Raw genomic sequence first — 21,179 nt, 5'->3', positions numbered from 1 at the left:
GGACTACAAAACAAATTGAAAGCCAAAGTTTGAAGAAATATTTGTATATCCATGTTCATAGCAGCATTATTAACAAGAGCTAAGTCAAGCCAACAACCAAAGTGCTCATCAACAGATAAATAATGAAGCAAAATGTGGTATACATACATACAGTGAAGTATTATTCAATCTTAAAAACAGAGGAAATTCCAGAATGTTGCAAATGGATGAACACTGAAGACATACTTAGTGAAATAAGCCAATCACAAAAACAAAAGACAAATGCTCTACAATCCCACTTAGATTATTTACATAGAGTAGTTAAAATCATAAAGACAGAGACTAGAATGGGGACTGTTAGGAGCTGGTGGTCTAGGGGGTTATAGTTTAACTGGAATAGAGCTTCAGTTTTACAAGATGAAAAAGAGTTACAGAGATAGATGATGATGGTTGCACAGTATTATGAATGTGTTTACTCCCACAAAACTGTACATTAAAAGTTATTAAGATGGCACTTTTAAAATAATGTGTATTTTACCATAATAAAAAAATTAATGAACATACACTTTATAAAAGAAAATATGTGATTGCTAAATTACTAGAGAAAAAAACAAACAAAAAACAAAAAACAAAAAAAAAAAAACAATGTTAGCCCTGGCTGGTGTGGCTCAGTTTGTTGGAGAGTCATCTGGTAAGCAAAAGTTTGCAGGTTCAATTTCCCCTCAGGGCACATACCAAGGTCGTGATTTTGATGCCTGGTCCAGGCACATGCAATCCAGGTCCTAACGTGTATGGAGGTAACTGATTGATTCTTGTTTCTCACATCAGTGTTTCTTTTACTCCCTTCCTCTCTCCCTTACTCTTGCTCTTAGAGCAATTTCAAAAAGTCCTTTGGAGAGGATTAAAAAAAGATGATGTGGGTCAAGATGGAGGAGTGCGTAAACATGGCCCACCTCCTTGCAGAACCACATCAAAATTACAACAAAACTATAGGACAATCCATCAGTCAGAACTGTAAGAAATCGAGTTGAATGGAAGTCCAACAAATAAAGAATTAAAGAAACCACATCTATTCAGGAGGAGGGCAGAGGCACAGAGATGTGGAATTTGCTGGTCCCACACCCATGTGTTTTAGATAAAAATCAGGAGGTATATTTTAGGAATGAGGGGTCCTAGCCCCACACCAGGGTTCCAGTGCCAGGAAGAAAGTCCCCACAACTTCTGGCTGCAAAAACCAGCAGAGTTTGAGTGAGTGGATGAAACTCCTGGATTTCCAAAAAGTTCTTCTTAAAGAACCCACTCCCTCTGAACTCCAGCACTGGGGTAGCAGACTGAAAGGCACCAGTGGCATATGGGGAGGAACTAAATTGTCTGGCATCAAGACAAGAGGTGGGGAAGAGCTTTCTCTCAGACACAAAGTGAGCAGAGACCATTGTTCCTTTTCTGAACTTTCCTCACACAGAGCCACAGAGCTGGCAGGTGGGTGCCATATTTGAGATGCTGTCAACCTGCCTAATACTGTTCATCCTACCCTGAGGCCCCACCACATCCAACTTAAGGGCCCGTGCAAGCTGTTAACAGTGGCTTTTGCATATAAATGATTGGTCTTGGCTCATGTTTAACATCTTCTTAAATCATCTCAAATAAGCAACAGCTGGCCTCAGCAAGTCCCCAGTCCCCAAACTTCTTGCTAAGTGGCACCAGGCCTGGCACTAGCAGCAGCTAGCCCGGGTTCACAGCATGGCTTTGCCTAGGAATCTCCAAGCCCAGCACAATAGCTGCCATCTTCAGATTGCTCTGTAGCTCATGCAGGGTGGCCCCAGGCAGAACACAGGTGGTGGCTGACTTTGGCCTGAACCACTTGGGAAATCCCAAAGCCTACACACTCAGTGAAAAGCTACAAGCCACACTGGAGTACCTCCACCCTTCCCATACACAGGTGATCCTCCATGGAGGATGGAGGTTAGAGGTCAGTGGACACATCCAGTCCTTGCAGATGACTGGCCTGGGTCAATCCCTCCTATTGACCTGCCAACTTCAATCAACTACAAGAGGAGGGTATACTCAGCCCACAGGAAGCGTGCACCTCAAGTACCCAACTTGGGTAAAACAGAAAGTTGTGCCACTGGATCCTACAGGACACCTACTACATTAGGTCACACTACCAAAACAGACAATCAAAGCAGCTCTACCTAATACATAGAAACAAATACAGGGAGGCTGCCGAAATGAGGACACAGAGAAACATGGCCCAAATGAAAAAACAAATCAAAACTCCAGAAAAAGAACTAAACAAAGTGCAGATAAGCAATCTATCAGATGCAGAGTTCAAAACACTGGTTATAATGATGCTCAAGGAACCTAATGAAACCTCAACAGCATAAAAATGATTCAGTCAGAAACGAAGGATTCACTAATTGAAGTAAAGAACACTTTACAAGGAATCAACAGTAGAGTGGATGAAGATGAGAATCAAATCAATGATTTAGAGCACAAGGAAACAAAAAAACAACCAATCAGAATAAGAAGAAAAAAAGAATAAAAAAAAACAAACAAAAAACCGAGGACAGGGTAAGGAGCCTCTGGAACACCTTCAGGTGTTTCAACACAAGTCATAATGGTGCCAGAAAGAGAAAAGAAAGAGCAAGAAATCAGGAATCTATTTGAAAAAATAATAAAAGAAAACTTTCCTAATTTGATGAAGGAAATAGACATGAAGTCCAGGAAGCACAGAGAGTCCCAAACAAGATGTATGCAGAGACCCACTGCAAGACTCATCCTAATTAAAATGCCAAAGGTTAAAGATAAAGAGAGAATCATAAAAACAGCAAGAGAAAAGCAGTTAGTTACCAATAGGGGAGTTCCCAAAAGTCTGTCAGCTGATTTCTCAGAAGAAATTTTGCAGGCTAAAAGGGATGGGAAAAAAATATTCAAAGTCATGAAAAGGAGGGACCTACAGCCAAAACTGCTCTGCCCAACAGAGATATCATTTAGAATCAAAGGGCAAATAAAGTACTTCCCAGACAAGAAAAAACTAAAAGAGTTCATCATCACCAAACCATTTTTATACGAAATGTTAAAGGGACTTATTTAAGAAACAGAAGATCAAAACTATAAACAATGAAACGGCAATAAGTATGTATCTATCAACAACTGATTCTAAAAAACAAACTCAGCATACAAGAAGAACAAAGACAGAATCATGATATAGAGAGCATTTTGATGGTTGCCAGGTGGAGGGGGATTTGGGGGAATGTGAGAAGAGGCGAGGGGATAATGGGGGAAAGAAGGGGAAGGATTATCAAGGAACATGTATAGAGGACCCACGGACAAAGCCAAAGAGGGGAAGGATTGAGGGTGGGAGGTTGGGGTAGGTGGGGCAGGGGAAAGTGTTGCAGGGAAAATGGAGACAAATATTTAAACAATGATAAAAAATGCAAAAAAATACAAGAAAAACCAATAACAGTTAAAAATTAATATAGCAAATCAAAAAAATAAAGATGCAGTTTTGGTGGGTGGGGCTCAGTGAGGGTTGGGTGAGGACTGGTTGGAGATGGGCAAAGTGAGGGAAAATGGGGACATATATAATAGTGTCAACAATAAAAATAAAGAAAAAAGTGCAGTGTGGAACAAGACCATCACGAGATTTCCTTTCCCTTTGCTCCTAAACATAAGTTGTCAACTTAAAAAAGGAAAAAAATAGAGGTGAAGGGATTAAGAAGTACAAATTGGTAGTTAGACACTAGCCATGGGTTGTAAAATACATTATATGAAGTGGAGTAGCCAAAAAATGTATACATATGACCCATGGACATGAACAAAGGTGTGGGGATTGCCTGAGGGAGCAGGTGCACTGGGTGGAGGGGGGCAAAGGTGAAAATTGGGACAACTGTAATAGCATAATCAATGAAATAAAATTTAAAAAGATGTAAATATTAAAAAAGCCATAAACGTGTCCTCAACTTTTTCTCCCTTCAATCCACCCTTGGCACCATTTCCAATCATCTTTCTAAAACACAAATTTGATTATATGATTTCCTGATTAAAAAGTAAGATTTGGTCTGTGCCTACATTTTGAGAAAAAGTTTAAAATATTGCACATATTGCCTTTTTCTTCTGGTCTTAACTCACGTTCCTCAGCCTCTTCCATCTTACACTTCACATTCAATTCATAGATTTTTAAAAACCCTGAGATTCAGAAAAACTAAATTATTTACTGTTTCACATAGCTGGTAAATAATGAAGATAAGATTTTTTTCCCAGATTTTTTTTTTGTGTGCACAGTATTTTTCTCAAACTTATATTGAACTATCAATAATGAGTTCACAAGGATCTTTCCTGAGAAGATCTAGACAAGGCTGTTAAGAAACATGACATGTTTCAAAGCACTGCCTTCAAAATCTTGTGACAGATTAATCTGGTGATACAGTAATCAATTGTCACACCCTCTTTTTCACAGAATCAAAGTGAGAATCTTTAATTTTCATTTCTCATATTTTAAGGCAGTGCTAGTTACAGCATTGTTGTCCTCACCTGGAAGTGCTCACCTCAAACTGCATAATTATTCAGCAGGCTCTGAGAGAGAGAAACTTCCGACACCTTACTGAGAAATATACTTGATTTAAAGAAAATAGACTAATTCTGACATTTCCCACATGTGGATTAGAAATCTCCAAAAGCTTGCAAGAGAACCCCTTCTCTTCATTTATACAGAATTCACATTGCCCATTCTCTGCCATTCTTCATCTCTGCTCCTTACTCATCAGTCTGAATATTCTACTTTCTAGAGTCTCTCCAGTCTCTCTCCCTTCTCCTCCCTTTGGCCCGCTATTTCTAAGCTTCTCTTCATAAATCTCAGGTTTCACATTGCTGTGACTTTGGCCCAAAACTCACCTTGTGCCCTGCCTGAAATTAGAACCTTCATACTATTTCTGAAAGGTTGTTGAAGATCAGCTCCACCCAAACAGTCATGTCTCATCCCCAACACTTATCAACATTAGGCCAATTCTTCAATCCCAGTTAAGATCTTTCTTGCTTACATTGTGGTCCTAGGCAAGTGACTGAATTCTCTGTGGTTCATAGGATTTATGTGAGGATTATGTGTGATAATACATGAAAAGTTACTTAGAATAATGCCTGGCCCATGGAAGCTCAATAAATCCTACTACTGTTTAGCCATTCTATCATGCTTTGTTTTGTTTTGTTTTTAAGGAGGCACTTTCAACAACTGCAGAGAGAACAGAGAGAACAAATAAAAAATAGCATCTCTGAAGAATACACAATAGGGAAAGAGGAGTTTCTTCAATAAGTGACAATGTGAAAACTAGATAGACACATGCAAAAAATATGAAACTGAACCCCTATTTGACATCATACGCACAAATTAACTCAAAATGGATTGAAGATATGAAACCACAAAATTCCTAGAAAAGGAAACATGGTAAATTCCTAGACATTGGTCATGATGATGATTTTTGTTGAATTTGATAACAAAATCAAAGGTAACAAAGAAAACCTAAGTGGCATTACATCAAACTAAAGTTTCTGAGCAGTAAAGAAAACCACCAAAAAAAGGGCAACATTCTGAATGAGAAAAAAGTATTTCCAAATCATATATTTAACAAGTGTTTAATATCATAAATATATAAAGAGCTCATGCAATTCAATAGAAAGAAACAAAAAAAATCTGATTTAAAAAATAGGCAGAGGATCTGAATACACAGTTTTCCAATGATAAACAGATGGTCAACAAGTACATGAAAAGATTCTCAAAATCACTAATCATTAGAGAAATACAATTCAAAACAGCAATATCACTTCATATCTGTTAGTATGGCTATTATTAAAATGACAAGAAATAACAAGTGTTGGCAAGATGTGGAGAAAAAAAATACATTTGTTGGAAAGAATGTAAACTGATGTATACACTATGGAAACAGTATACAGTTAATTCAAAAATTAAAAATAGAAGTGCTGCTGTGATGGGGGTAGCTCAGTTGGTTAGAGTTTTATCTCAATATGCCAAGGTTGTGGGTTCTTCCCGGTCAGGGCACATGCAAGAAGCAGCCTATGAATGCATAAATAAGTGAAACAACAAGTTGATGTTCCATTCCCCCCAGTCACCCATCTCTTTAAAATCAATAATGTTTTTTTAAAGTACCATGTGATCTAGCAATTACACTCCTGGTTATTTAACCAAAAGAATATATAACTTGGGAAAATATATGCACCCCATTGTTCACTGCAGCATTATTTACAAGACATGGAAACAACCTAATCGTCCATTGATAGATGAATGAATAAAAAAAATGTGGCATATGCATATATAGTCTGTCCTGGAAAAAGTCCAGCCATTGTTAGTATAATGAGAACAACTTTTGTGACATCGCTATAATCCAGCAGCCAAGGAGAGTGGAGTGGAAGATGCATACATGAACAATGATGACTTCACTGTACTAGTCAGTAGGGGTGGTAGACACCATTGAGTGAGCATGTGTAGCTGTCACATTCAAAATGACTGAGCAACACAATTCTACATCAAATTTTGCGTTAAGTTTGAACATTCCTCTGTAGAAACTATTCGGATGATTTAGAAGTCCAAAGCTATGGGCAACTGGTGATTGGCAGCTTCCTCATGACAGTGCCCCTGGCTCACGCAACATGTCCGGTGCAGGGTCTTTTTATTATGAGACATCATATCACCCAGATGACTCAGTCCTGCCCCTACAGCCCAGATTTGGTGCCCTGTGATTTCCGGCTTTTCCAAAAACTAAAATCACCTTTGAAAGAGAAGAGATTTCAAACCATCAATTAGATTTGCCCAAACAGGGGAGCTGATAGTGACTGGGAAAACTGTGTGAGGTCCCAAGCTGCCTCCTTTGACAAGGAATGAGGTATCATTGTCCTATGTACAATATTCCCTGTATTTTATACCTTCTTCAATAAATGTGTCTATTTTTCATAGTACATGGCTGGATACTTTCTGGACAGGCTTCATATATAATGGAATACTATTCAGCTATAAAAATGAAACCTTACCATTTGTAACAACATGTATGGAACTTGAGAGTGTTATGCTAAGTAAAATAAGTCAGACAAAGATAAATTACCATATTATCGCACTTAAATGTGGAATTTTAAAAAATACCCTAATTCATAGGTACAGAGAAAACATTTATAGTTGCAGCAGTGGGGGGCTGAGGTAGAAAAGATAGATAATATTAGTCAAGAGGTACAAACTTCCAGTTATAAAATAAATAAGTAATGGAGATGTGATGTACAGAATGGTGGGTATAATTAATAATACTGTACTGTGTATTTAAAAGTTGCTAATAAATTTTAAAAGTTTTCATCAGCAGAAAAAGAATTGTAAATATGTGAGGATATTAACTACATTTACTTTGATAATCATTTCTCAATACCTCCAAATATTAAATCATCATTTTTAATATAATGTTGTATGTCAATTTTATCTCAACTTAAAAAAAGAAAAACTCTAGCTCTGCATCAGTGGGAACTGACCCTGCCTTGGGCATGCCACTTAATTTGTTTGCCTCAGTGTCTTCTTTTGTTAATGAGGTATCCCAATACCTTTATCATAGGGATGGATGCTATGGGGTTCACATGGACAAAAGAGTACAAACCACATGTCCCTAAGCATATCATAGAGGAACTGAATGCTCCACCTCTTAAATAGCTCTCATAATTACCAAGCCACAAGAGACTGCCCTTCTCTAAACTCCTAAAGAACTAATGTCCTTTACTCACCCTAAATGACATATTTTCCTGTGACTGTTTCAGTTGTGCTAGTTGTACCCTTCCAACAAGACCGTGAGGCTCCACAGAGCACTCACCATGTTTTTTATTTCTTCTGATTTTCCCCTTCCTTCCAACAAAGAAAAGTTTTAGCAACAAAAATGTCTAAGAACCATGCTGAATCATATTTGAACATCACCAATACAGGCTATTCAAGTGAATATGGTTTATTTATATAACTTTTCATCTGTTTGACCTCATAATCAAGAAAAAAATGTCTTTATCTTTCCTTTTGAAGGGCAAAGGGAATTAAATGTATCTTAATAGTAAACTTATATAAATAATTAGAAACATTAAAATATGCAATAGCATATAGTGTAACTAAGAATACCACACATAATTGGCAAGATATTGTTCAAAAAATCTATAAACAGTTACTGTTGATAAAAATAATTGTCTAAAACAGTCCAAAATCTGACATTGCACAGGAAATAAATGTAACTTACAAATTTAAATATCTGAAAGTTTTTCACTGACACATTTTGACTAGCATTAATGTGTAAATTCTCTGAATTTTTATTAAAAATTCATGTAAAAGTGAACGAAGAAAATAAAACTTGCCAATATCAGCTATTTTCCCCTTGGCTATATCTGGGTAATCTCTAACCCCATGGTAAGAAAAAAATGTTGAGGACCACCAATGTCAGGGAGGTGCTCATATTACTTGACTCTGAGATGCAAATTGGACATTTCCCATCTCCTGTGTTTAAGCACAATTTTCCCTGTGTGAGGTGAGCTAATTGAGAATACTTCTGTCAAAGTGTTACACATTTGGCAGAGATAAGACAAGCTGAGTCTCCAAACAGAACAAGCTCACTAGATGCTCTTTGGAAGCGAACTTCTGTTTTGAAATCCTAAGAAGTATTAACACACAAGAAAGACATGGATCACAGTATTTATGATCTGAAACTGAGAGATTTCTGTTTGTCAGGAAGTTTTCCCAGCTCTTCCAGCAGAGCCACGTTCATGCAGGACCCTGAGTCCTGAGCTGGTGCAGAGTACCTCCTGGGATCTGTGATGTGCAAGCGGAGGGTCCAGGGTGAGCCTGGGATACAGGTCTGTGAATCCCCCAGACAGGGCGGAGCAGGGGGTACTGGCTGGCCAAGTACCTGCTCCAACAAATGTCCATCTGTATGTTACAACTTGGGAAAAGGAGGCACCAGGAAGAAAGTTTTCATTGATGAAGACTCTTCTTGGAACTTTCCTGGCTTAGGGAAAGCATTTGCGGGGCAGCAGACTTCTGCAGACCAGAGCACTGGCAGTATAAGAACTGTTCTGTGGAGTAATGGACTGTTTTATGAATAAGCTCCACAAAAGGCAGGTGCTATGTAAACCAAATCAATATTTATAAATACTGTGCCCTGTACATGAACAGAAGGTATCAATAATCTGGACCAAATACAATAACTCACATTTTTAAAACCAAATCATAATTTGCAGACCTTTCTCACAAAGATGTCTTTATTCATTTCTCTCATTAAGCCTGGAAGAGGGAGAGAGGGGGTTTTTAAAGTTGCTTGGCAGTGGGTTGGGTAGGAGGAGATCCAGTTACACATACGAGAAGGGCTGAGTCACACACTGTCTTCTGGATTGTGTGTAGTCTGGACTGGGATCTGTCCAGCGGCAATGCCAGGAATTGGGTAGCTAGATCCCCGGACCTTCTGCCTTGCTATTCCCCGGGGTCAGTGCAACCTGCTCCTTCCTACTCAGTGGCCCCTCTCTTTTTCCCTTGCCCTCTTTTCACCACAGATCTGCCACCTCCCCTCCCGCATCTCACCATGGATCCAGACAGTGGTAAATGGTCACAGCTGCTGCAACTCTGCACCCAACTGCTGGGACCAGATGAGCACGGAAGCCCCCAGGCTGGGCCCAAGCAGCAGCCCACAGCCCCCTGACAGTAGTCGCAGAGGCCCAGCAGGAACACCTCAGCACAGCCTTTAGCTGGCAACTCAAAGTCAGCACCAAACCCTTCATGCCCAACACCCACGCAGCCAAGTCTCTGTGTTCCTGCTGTCCCTGGCTGGGCTGGCTCAGCCGCACCACCCCCATCTGGTGCCTTCATCAACAACCACAGAGCCCACGGCAGTGAGGGAGGCCCTTTGGCACCTGTGGAAGCTTCTCAAGAGGAACAGTCACTGTTGCATGAAGGTCAAATTCAACTGTTAACATGGAATTTTTAGAACCTGTTGTAGAAAATGAAGAGATAAATGTCCCCAGAAGAATCATAGGTACACAAAGAAGAAATAAGTGAAGCAGAGCAGGGGGGTGGTTCCCTAATGGGAGATAGAAGGCCTCCAGAAGAAAATGCCCAAGAAATTATGGAGGAGGAAGAGGAACCACTAAAACCTACACCTGTTTGCACTACCAGGTGCTTCTAGAAAAGAACATGTAAATATGATATTCATTGGGCATGCAGATGCTAGCAAGTCAACCAATGGCAGGGCAAGTAATGCATCTGACTGGAATGGTTGACAAAAGGACATTAAATATATGAAAGAGAAACTAAAGAGAAAAACAGAGAAACTTGGTACTTGTCTTGGGGCTTAAACACAAATCAGGAAGAACTAGATAAGGGTAAAATAGTAGAAGTGAGTCAAGAATATTTTGAAAAAGAAAAGCAGCATTTCACAATTCTAGATTCCCCTGGCCACAAGAGTTTTGTTCAAATGTGGTGGTGGTACTTCTCAAGCTGACTTGGCTGTACTGGTAATCTCTGCCAGGAAGGGGAAGTCTGAACCTGGATTTGAAAAAGGAGGACAGACAAGAGAACATGCAATGTTGGCAACTACAGCTGGTATAAAACACATAGCTGTGCTTATTTAATGAGATGGATGACCCAACAGTGAACTGGAGCAATGAGAGATACAAATATGAAAAAAGCTGGCTTCAATCCCAAAACAAATATTCACTTTTCGCCCTGCTCAGGGCTGACTGGAGCAAATCTTAAAAAGCAATCAGATTTCTGTCCTTGGTACATTAGAATAAATTACCATTTACTCCGTATCTGGATAATTTTCCAAATTTCAATAGATCAGTTGATGGACCAAGCAGGCTAACAACTGTAGATAAATACAGGATATGGGCAGTGTGGTCTTGGGAAAGCGGGAATCAGGACCTACGTATTTGTAAAGTCCAGGAGCTTGTGATGATGCTAAACAAGCACAGGTAGAAGTTCTTGGAATCCTTTCTGATGATATAGAAACTGATTCTGTCACCCCAGGTGAAAACCTCAAAATCAGACTAAAAAGAATTGAAGAAGAAAAGATTCTTCCAGGACCCTTTGTGATCCTAATAATACTTGTCATGCTGGATACATATTTGATGCCGAGACAATGATTATAGAGCACAGATTGTCATCTACCCAGGTTATAATGTGATGCTCCATAGTGATACCTATATTGAGGAAGTTGAAATAACAGCCTTAATTTGCTTTGTAGACAAAATCAGGAGAAATAAGTAAGACTCAACCCTGTTTTGCAAAACAAGACCAAGTATGCATTGCCTCCTTAAGGAGAGCAGGAACCATCTGCCTTGGGCCTTTAAAGACTTCCCTCCGATGGGCTGATTTACCATAAGTGATTAGGGTAAGAACACTGCAACTGGGAAAGTTCTGAAAATGGTGCCAGAGTAAGACTAAGCACTGCCTTGATGACCCTGCACAATACTGTGAGGAAACAGGCCTGTTTCACACTACCTTCTCTTATTTTCTGCCTATTGACAAATCTCTTCCCACATTTTTCCAAAGATAAAATTCACAGCGAAGTCCACATTGTATCAGCTTTCTCATACTGAAAGCTCAGCCATGCCACTGTTGAGTTTTTCCAAAGATTTTTTTCTTCCCTTCTCAAAAGGCTTCTTTGGACAGATTAGGCAATAGCTTTGTAAGTGATGTGGACATAATTGCCTAGGATAATTAAAACCTACAAAATTTAAGGTCTTTTTTTTCCATTTATCCTTTAGGCATACATAGTCTTTTTCCCCAGGCAGATCATTCTGAGTATACAAGTGTGTGTGCACATGTCACAAAGACGATGACCATTTTAATAAAATATTCAATTTGAAAAAATAAAGTTGCATGGCATAGTAATTATGAGCATACATTTTTGGATTAGACTCTTAGGTTTAAATATTCCCTCTTTCCCATACCTCACCTATTTATGACCTTGGCCAATGTCTCAATCGCCTCAAGACTCATTGTCCTCAACTGTAAAATTGAATAAATTAATTTCTTCTCATAATATCACTTGGTGGTTAAATACATATAATAGTATATGATAATGTGCCTGATAAGAACCTTAGGAAATGATCTTTGAGTTAATGATTCATAGAGGTCCTGTGGTGTTGGCAGTCACCCCACATCTCAGACCTCATAAGACTGAGCCCCTGTTGTCTCCGTGTCCCCATGACAGAAAAAACAAACAAGCGTAGCTTCTCCTTCTCTTTGTTGATTAGTGAAAAAAGTCTAGGAACAGTGCAGCTCATATCAATAGTGGTGTGACTGGATCAAAAATGGATATTCTTTCTGTGCTTCTAGTGTTTTGTGTCTCAGGACCTCCCTATTAAATAGGTTCTCATTGGTCCTTCAGCAAGCAAATATTCAAAAGAGGCCTAGATGAGGCTGAAAAGTCTGGCCCAGTGCTTTGATCACACCCCTAGATCAATGCACATTACTGTCCCCTAGAAAGATGGAGTTTCCCCTTTCCAAATCCCTCTGATAAAATTCTATAAGGAGGACTCATTTTCTTGTGAACTACTATATACTGTCCAACCTAGTACACGCTTCCCTCAGTGTAACAAGAAGTGCCTACCATTTATATAAGGTGCAATCACACCTGCCAAGATTTGAGTAAAGAGGGACTTTGGTGGAAGATGTTCCAAATGATGAAATGTTAGAATACGACCCAAATCTCTCTGCATGCAGAGCTTTATTGAGCAGTAGGCCTCTATTCACACACCAAATACATGTGTTTGGTCAAATGCTTGACTTCTTGAAGTCCCCCAGAACCCTAAGACCCCTGCCTCTGATTTAGAGGGGAAATGAAGACAGAACCTAGTCTTCTATCTCAGTGGTGGTATATAAAGCAATCACACGTTGGGTGATCAAGAACCCCAGCTTGTGCAGGCTTGTAATTCTTAGTTTTCTTATGTTTTTTAGAAGCAATTCATCTCACTTTACACCTCAGAAATTTCTATATTACTTTTCCTTATATGGCTAAATATATACTAACATTTTATTACTCTCTTCTGTTCAAGTATCAGTAGTGAATAAAGGAAAAATAGTAATATGGCTTTTAAAGGAAATGCATATTTGATACATCTGGGAATGGTAGCACATTTAACGGAACTGCAGTTAAATTTTATTCTTTTTTATTTTATTTCTATTTTTGCCTTTATTTTATTTTTTTTTCCATTATCATTAATCCCCCTTATACACTCTTCTATCTTCACCCACTCCCTTCCCCCTGGCAATCACCACACTGTTGTCCTGAGTTATTTAAATTTTAAAATCAACTTCATGCTTGAAACTAGAAAAGGAATTTTATGAGGTTGACAAAATAGAGCTTTCTACATAGGCCCTATTTTTTTAGAACACAAGGTTTAAGCAAGCATATGCCTTGCACTGAAAACTGGTTGAAAGGCTGTATTAAAATAAGCAACCCAAACTTGCTAAAATGCCTGCAGCCAATATTGCTTTGGAATATTCTTGATGGTGTTAGTGTGTCCAACGAAATTATTTTTTTAATTACTAATGCTTTTTGTTTTTTATTTTTATTTTTTAATTAATTTATTCATTTTTCCAAATACATTCTTCATGGCTGCAAAGAGAAAACAGAAATCAAAATAAAGAGACAACCAGAGATGGAGCCCAAGCAAAGATGATGGGGGCACGGGGCTGCAGGTCTGTGGATGAGGCAGATACATGAGCACCCATCACCTTGAGTGGCTTTGTACCAACTGCCTTGGCCCTCCCTTTGGTGAGGTTCAGTATTCCTAATTAAGCAGCAAAAAAATTCAAAGTGATATATAAACTATCTTCCAAATAGGGGTATTCAACAGATATTTTTTCCTCAACGATTTTTATATTTTTGTAATAGTATGCTTATCTAACATTAATAACACATAACTTCATTGGCCATGCTTTTTAGAACAACTTTGTTTACAACATCTATCCTCTCTTTGGTGCACTTTGCCCGCCCAGTGCTTCACCTTTGTCTGTCTAATTCATACTTGTCATCTAAGTCAAGCTCAATGTCTTTTCCTGATCTTTCAAACTATATATTAGTACCATTCCCTTCTGGTCTCCTAAGTGTTCTGACAGCATGTTACATGTGTGCTTCACACAGCCATGGGTTAGAAGGAAATAACCAAGTGTAATTTTCTGTGCAATACCCATCTCTCTTGTTAATTTAGAAGCCTCACAAGGACAGGGACACTGTTAGTCACATTCATCATGGAATCCCCTAGAAACAGCAAGATGTTTGGCTAATGGTGAACAATCAGTAAATACCTGCTGAATAAAATAAAGAATTACAGAATAAATAAATAATAAGTAAATAACAGTACTCATAATTGAGAGAGAAGGTAGAGTGAGTTAAATATTTCTTTTACAATTCATTGGGAAAACACTTAAAATTCAACAATTTTTAAGGTTCTAATTGTTAGTGTCAATTTTCATTCAAGATGACAGTAGGTGAAGAAGATATAGCATAAAGGCTGGCATTGTTTTGTGAATGGGCCCATGAGGTTACCACTTCTATTATTTATTACACTAAAAAATTTACCAGAGCATAACAGTACAAAAATTTTAAAGGGTGTGGATTAAAAAATAAAACAAAATATAACATATTCACTGACTGTCCACCTAGAAAAATCCAACAAAATCAATACAGAAACCATTATAATTAATCAGACTGTTCAGCAAGTTTGCTGAATAAAAAGTCAATGTCTAAAAAACAATTATATGCCTTTATTTCAGCAACAAATCATTAAGAAATTTTATTTTAAAGAGTTACTTTTGTAATAGCACAAATAATAACACTAAATCTAATAAATATGTATAAGACTTTACAGTAAAAATTTAATTGAATGTCATAAAAGAAAACAAATGAATGAGAAATATATCATGTTCATATGCATAAAATCCCTAAAGACAACACATTCACTTATAAAATTTTTAAAAAATTCAATGAAAATCTTATCAGTGTTTTCATTAAATGTGGCAACTTCATGCTAAAATATATATGGATGAGTTATAGGTCAATATCTGTCAAAACAATTTTGAAGTAAAAGAAGAGGTGAGTTAGCTTAACAGATATCAGGTATTACTATAAAGCTAAATATACAGTTGAAGGGACAAATAAAGCAAAGTAACAGAATAAATATATTTAAAATGAATTCAGATACCTATGAGGACTTCAAATATAATAGACAACAAATCTGTGAGCAAAAGATAGACTATTCAATTAATGTTGCAAGAATAACTGGCTATCCATATGGAGAAAAGAAAAAATTTACAACTCTCTTTCTTCCCAAACAATAAAGTAACAAAAAACAAACAAAAAAGAAATTTCTATTGGATTAATAACTTAAGACAAACAAATATCTAAATTTCTGGAGTATGACATAGAGACTACATTGATGACATCAAGATACACAAAAAAAGGAAAAAAAACAAAAAAAATAAACATATCTGATCATATTAATACTGAAAGCTTTTATAAGATTTAAAACTGGTCATAAGGAAAGCAAAAAACAAAAAACACTTACTATTTGGAAAAAGATGTTTGCAATCCATATACCCAAAAAAGGAATATTATACAATGTACAAAAGGAACATGTATAAATTCCTTTGTAAGAAAAAAAGGCAAACCAAAAAATGGCCAAATTACATGAACAGACAACTGAAATAAGAAGAAACGTAAATGGTTTATAAATCTATACCAGTGTTCAATCACTAAAAATCTTACCATAATCAGCTATCATAACATGCTTATTAGATTATGAAAAATCAATATATCTGACTGTAATTGTGAGAAAACAGGATCAAATACATAATAGGAGGATAAACTGAAGGTCTATTTAATATTACACAGCTGAACACAGACACAGCTTGCAACCCAACAATTTGATCTTTAGGTTTGTACCCTGGAAAAATCTCTTGCACATTTTCACGAGGTGACATTCATAAGGATGCTCACTACACTGAAGCATGATTCATACACACAGACATACATACACACATTCCTCTTCATTTACTTTTACTCACCTAAAAATCATCTTTTGAAGTTATATTTTATTCACCAGTGTAAAGGGAAAAAATGGACTCAATAGATGCAGAAAGATGGAAAGCAACTTTACTGACTTTACTGAGATCACTCGTTAAATGTGTTTGTATCAGATAACCAAAGTAACAACAGATTATTACTTTATTGAGATATTCCCTAGTGCTTGTTTTGAGAAATGTCATAGCTCATTAAGACAATTTTTAAAAATCAGCTATCTTTATTCCCATGCACTGGTCAAGTTTTATCACATCTCATTAAGAAGCTAAAACTTTCAGATGTTCGTTGGGCTGTATAATTTCATGGGCTACATAAAAGTGATCAGTTTTAAATGTTAATATATGTCGTCTTTGGACTTTCTGAAGTTTTTAAATGTTTAATCTTATTTTATAAAATGTCAGAATCTATATTTGCAGAGAAGTGCAGCTTTTGAGCCTAGTAAATGGACGAGCTAATAGTCACATCTACCACTGCAGACAGAGCATGCTTAAAAGGCCTGTAATGTAGCCTTTGTCATGGCAAAAACACTGCTACTAGGATCTACAAAATTTTATTTTACATTTCCTAACTATTTTAATCCCTGACCTTGGTCATTTCTTATTTCTACATTTCAGTTTTTCTCATCCGTAACAGGCATTTGTGATCCTAATCCTCCATGCCTGAGATTATAGAAATAGTCAAAAGACACTAAATGAGATACTAGGCATGTTATTGGCCTACTACAGCTGCCATAACAAAACACAAAGATTGGGGTGCTCACACAACAAAAATTTATCTTTTCACAATCCTGGAGACGAGAAGTCCAAGATCAAGCTGTTGGCAGGAGTGATTTCTTCAGAGGACCCTCTCCTTGCCTTTTTCCTGGTGTGGCACCTTCCAAACTTTTTACACTGGGATCCACATTAGGAAATATATTATATATTATAACCCAACATATATGTGTGTAAATATGTAACTATTTATAAATATTTCATAATATATTTCATAAAATAAAATTCTTACCTTTACCATATGTGATGTGCACTCTATGTTGTGTTTTAGTCTGTCTAATTTTTTAAATGATTGCAACCCCAAATTATTTTAAGACCACTGATAGTTCACAAACTTCAGTTTATAAATGCTGTTCTAGTGTATCATTTTTGTAAAGCAAAACAACTTCCTTCACTCCATATATCCTCCACCAAGCACCCCACTTCTATGCCATCCCTCTCAGCCAAATTTCTTTTCAAAAGAGATGTCAGCAAATACTCCCTGTACTCTTACACTTTCCAGAAGCAATTCAGGTCACTCCAAACTGGCTTCTGCCCTAACCACTCCACTAAATCTTCTCCTGCAATGGTCACCAGCAACCCTCATGTGGCCAAATCCAATGATCACATTTCAATCATCTTTTTCAATTTCACAATAGCCATCCATGTAATTGGCCCTTCTGTCGTTCTTGAAGTACTCTCATCGCTTTCTTGGCTTTGAAACAGCAGTCTCCTGACCTTCCTGCAAGCTCATCATGCAGGTCTGAGTTACATTTCCCTGCCTTGCCCTCCTCTGCACTAGCATACCTGAGGACCATCTGGGCCCAATCCTGGAACCTATCTTCTTCCTAATCTATACTCTATCTTCGATGCTGTCAAAACTAGGTTAAACATCATTTATTGTCTTTAGAGTCTCCAGTGTTTATATCCTCCAGAATTCTTTAGGATCAAGGCTCATATATTCAGTTGCCTAGTTGACAAATCTATTTATGTATCTTGTATCAAACTCAAATATATTTCCAAACTCATGATTTTACCCACAAACCTACTCATCTTCCAGTGTTCCTGACTAAACACAGGAACACCAACATAGATACTCTTGCCAGAAATCAGGAAGTCTTCATTTCCCCTCTCTCCTGTGCACATTCAACTCACTAGCATTACCTATTTCTTTTCTCTTCAAATTATATCTCAAATTTGTTTCTGGGACTATTATGATTCCTTCTTAACTAAGCACAATTTCACTTGCCCCCACATATCACCACTCCCACCATACACTCATTATTTTCCACAAAGCAACCCAAATCACCTTTTAAAATGTAATTAGATAACATCATTGCTTTCCTTCTCTCCCAAGCACACATTTACAAAGTCTGGCATTACTAAGCACTCAACATTTTTCTTTAAAGAACGAACAACTAATGCATTTACTGTACAGTTCTGGGAGAGAAAAAAGCAGGTAAAATAACTTTGGAACTGTTCTTTTCCACAGGTAGCTAGTGGAAAGGAGTAAAAAAGGAACTGAGGATTTTATGAAAGAGCCATTTCTGAAATGTTTCAATGTGGTTCAGTGAGGCCAAACTCATATATTGTTTCAAATTATTTAGAGCATAAAAACATCAGAATTGTCAGCTTTGTGTGCAGAAGAGCCCCTTTGACTATTTAATAGAAATGTTAGGATCAAAGTTGGCATGTATGTCCATCTCTATGTTTCTGGAGCCAGAATGGTAAAATTTGGAAGATTTTTACTAACAGTTGTATAATAGCATGGGTTACCACTTACTTATTAATACCATTCCAAAAAACTGGCATTTCAAGATTGTCATCACCACTAATTAAACAAAGATACTTTGGTTCACAAATATTCAGCAACATATCCAAAAAGATCTTCCAATCTGCATAACCCCTGTCCTCTACTGCCTATCCCTGATGGTGGAGAACTTTGATAACTATCAGAATATCCAAAATGATTGCACACCTAATATGTAGGATGAAATTAAGTCTATTTTCCAAAATGTACAAAACAGGATTTAAAACAGCATGGTGACTATGTGGTTCCCTGGAGACCTTGGAGAAAATATTGTTCTAATTGAACTACTAGAGATACAAGGGAATCAGAGTATTATGCTGTACATATAAAAATAATAGAATACTGTATTAAATTATATTTCTATGAAAAAAGAAATAAAGGGAGCAGATAGAGTGTCAGAGTTCTTCATTGTTGATGATAATATAGAATGAAGCCTTCCTACACAAGATAGTTGTCATATTGTTTAGGGACACCTGATAGGAAAGCAAGGTAATGATGGATACCATATTTAAGATGTCATTGACCTCTCTGGGGGTGGGAGGGAAGACACTGGAGTTAAGAATTTGACTCACATTATCTGACTTTAAGAATGAGGTTCTTTTCACTATTTTGTATTGGACGGTCCTGATAGCATTTAATCAGAGTGGAAAGTTGTCAGTGTAAAGACATAGGAAAACACTCAAGACTTGTATTTGAATTCATCCCTTAATATTTCCAAACATAAGTTCCTCATTCTCTAAACTTCTAGCTTTAATTTATAAAATGAGGATACTAAAACTATATGCAGCATAATTATGGGGAAAGTGTTTAGCACACGCTCAGAACATCAAAGGCCTCCATTCCAATTGGCTTTGCTGAGAAAACAAGCAAGGCCTTTTGGTCTGGCTTTGAAGTGAGAGGAAAAAAACATATGATAAGTCCAGTTTGCTCCTAATTAAAGGTAGGATGTCATGGCAGTCACTTATACCAATTCACATACTATTTGCACCATATACAACTATACAGAAAGTAATAACAGATACCACAATATTCATCACTGGAATTCACCCTGATATTTCTAAATACCTTCTTTACCACTTGAGTAGGATTTCCACAGAATTCAATAGTGACCCTTCTTCTCTCCCAACTTGGGAGAAATACAAAGATTTTAGGAGGTAGATAATAATAGCGTGTTACATGACTACTCTGACCATTTCACTATGTGACATTTTATGGAGGAAACACTGTCATCAAAATGTGCAAACCAAAGCCAGCAAAGATGTATACAGCTGAAAAGTGTGGACCCTCAGGTCCATAGAAAGGTTGCTGATTTCTTAGGTCCAAAGATAGTCACAGGCAATTGAGTGGCTCAAGTTTGAAATATAGGTTTAAATTCCCCCCAAATATCTCTTAAGGGTCTGGGATGATGAAGAGCCATACTGTGGGCATGGGATATGTTTTTCTTTAATGGGAAACATTACAAATAAGAAGAACAATTATTTATGTTGCTTTGTTTGTGGCCTCATTTCCCTTAGTACTCTGCTGAGTCAGGTGACTTGGAAGGTTCCTCCTGCCATCAGGATTCCATGTCATGACTTTTTTTTCTCATGCTAAAATTATCTTAACTCTCAACCTGGGCTTTGCTGTAATCACTTTCCAAATGTCCCAGATCTGACTCTCTCTACTTAATTATGTATTTTAAGTGATAAATACCTTGGGTACTTAGCACATGTATTAGAAATATCTGGAAACACAACCTTCTCGCCATGTTGCCTATGTGGGACAGTGAAGAAAGAAGGTCTTTTTCATTCTGACTTAGGGTGCAAAGGAGGCTGTATCTTTAAAAACATACTCAAATGATATGACTCAAAGGTGCAGAAAGCCCCCAAAGTCTGATGAGTCAGAGATGCAATCCACATGTCTCCATAAAAGAAGCATAAGCTAGAGGCATACACATTCTACCTAGCTGAAAAGAGCACATGCTTACTAGAAAAACTACACAGGCACTGAATTGCATTTGTCCTGTCTTTAAATAAACACTTATATTTGTATGCCACATTTAATTTTCCCAACCTCCACAGGTATGGAGAGTGGGTGTATACAAAGGTAGCAGGATTCATTAAGGTTGAATAAGACAGGAATTGAAAGGTGAGACAAATATTGAAGAAGGGCAGGAACCCTCTGTAGACACAAAGACAAGGCAATTTGGCTTTCTGGAGGCACTTGAGCTGTGCCAGGCCTGAGGTAATGAGGTCCCTGGAGTAACAGTTTATCCACAGATGCAATGACAAAAATGTATATGGCAACTGTAGACATAATTTGGAGGTTGATATGAAGTCTTGTTAGTCACAATTTTCCTTATTTTATATAATAACAAATGTTTTCTTCTACTAAAATGATGCAGTGAGAGGAAAATATAGTTTGGAAATATTGAAAGATAAGTTGGTTCACCCAAAATGAAATTTTTAAGTTTGCAAACATTGTATATGTGCAATTTTATGAAAAGGTATTTCAAAGTGCTCCAAATAAAGGAAAATAATTGTCTAAATTACTAATGGCATCCCA

General features: G+C 37.3%; 1 protein-coding gene and 1 pseudogene across 4 annotated transcripts in view; one reads left to right on the top strand and one right to left on the bottom strand.

Annotated features, from left to right (window-relative positions):
- The window catches only part of NRG3 (neuregulin 3), a 1,143,185-nt gene that overhangs the window by 979,060 nt on the left and 142,946 nt on the right, over positions 1-21,179 (bottom strand). The window lies entirely within an intron of this gene.
- On the top strand, positions 9,616-11,425 carry LOC129076282 (eukaryotic peptide chain release factor GTP-binding subunit ERF3A-like; annotated as a pseudogene).

The sequence above is a fragment of the Pteronotus mesoamericanus genome, unplaced genomic scaffold, assembly GCF_021234165.1.
Source record: "Pteronotus mesoamericanus isolate MK-2021 breed Mesoamerican mustached bat unplaced genomic scaffold, CSHL_Meso_final contig_59, whole genome shotgun sequence".
In the NCBI taxonomy this organism is placed as follows: domain Eukaryota; kingdom Metazoa; phylum Chordata; class Mammalia; order Chiroptera; family Mormoopidae; genus Pteronotus; species Pteronotus mesoamericanus.
This window is presented reverse-complemented; position numbering and strand designations above follow the sequence as displayed.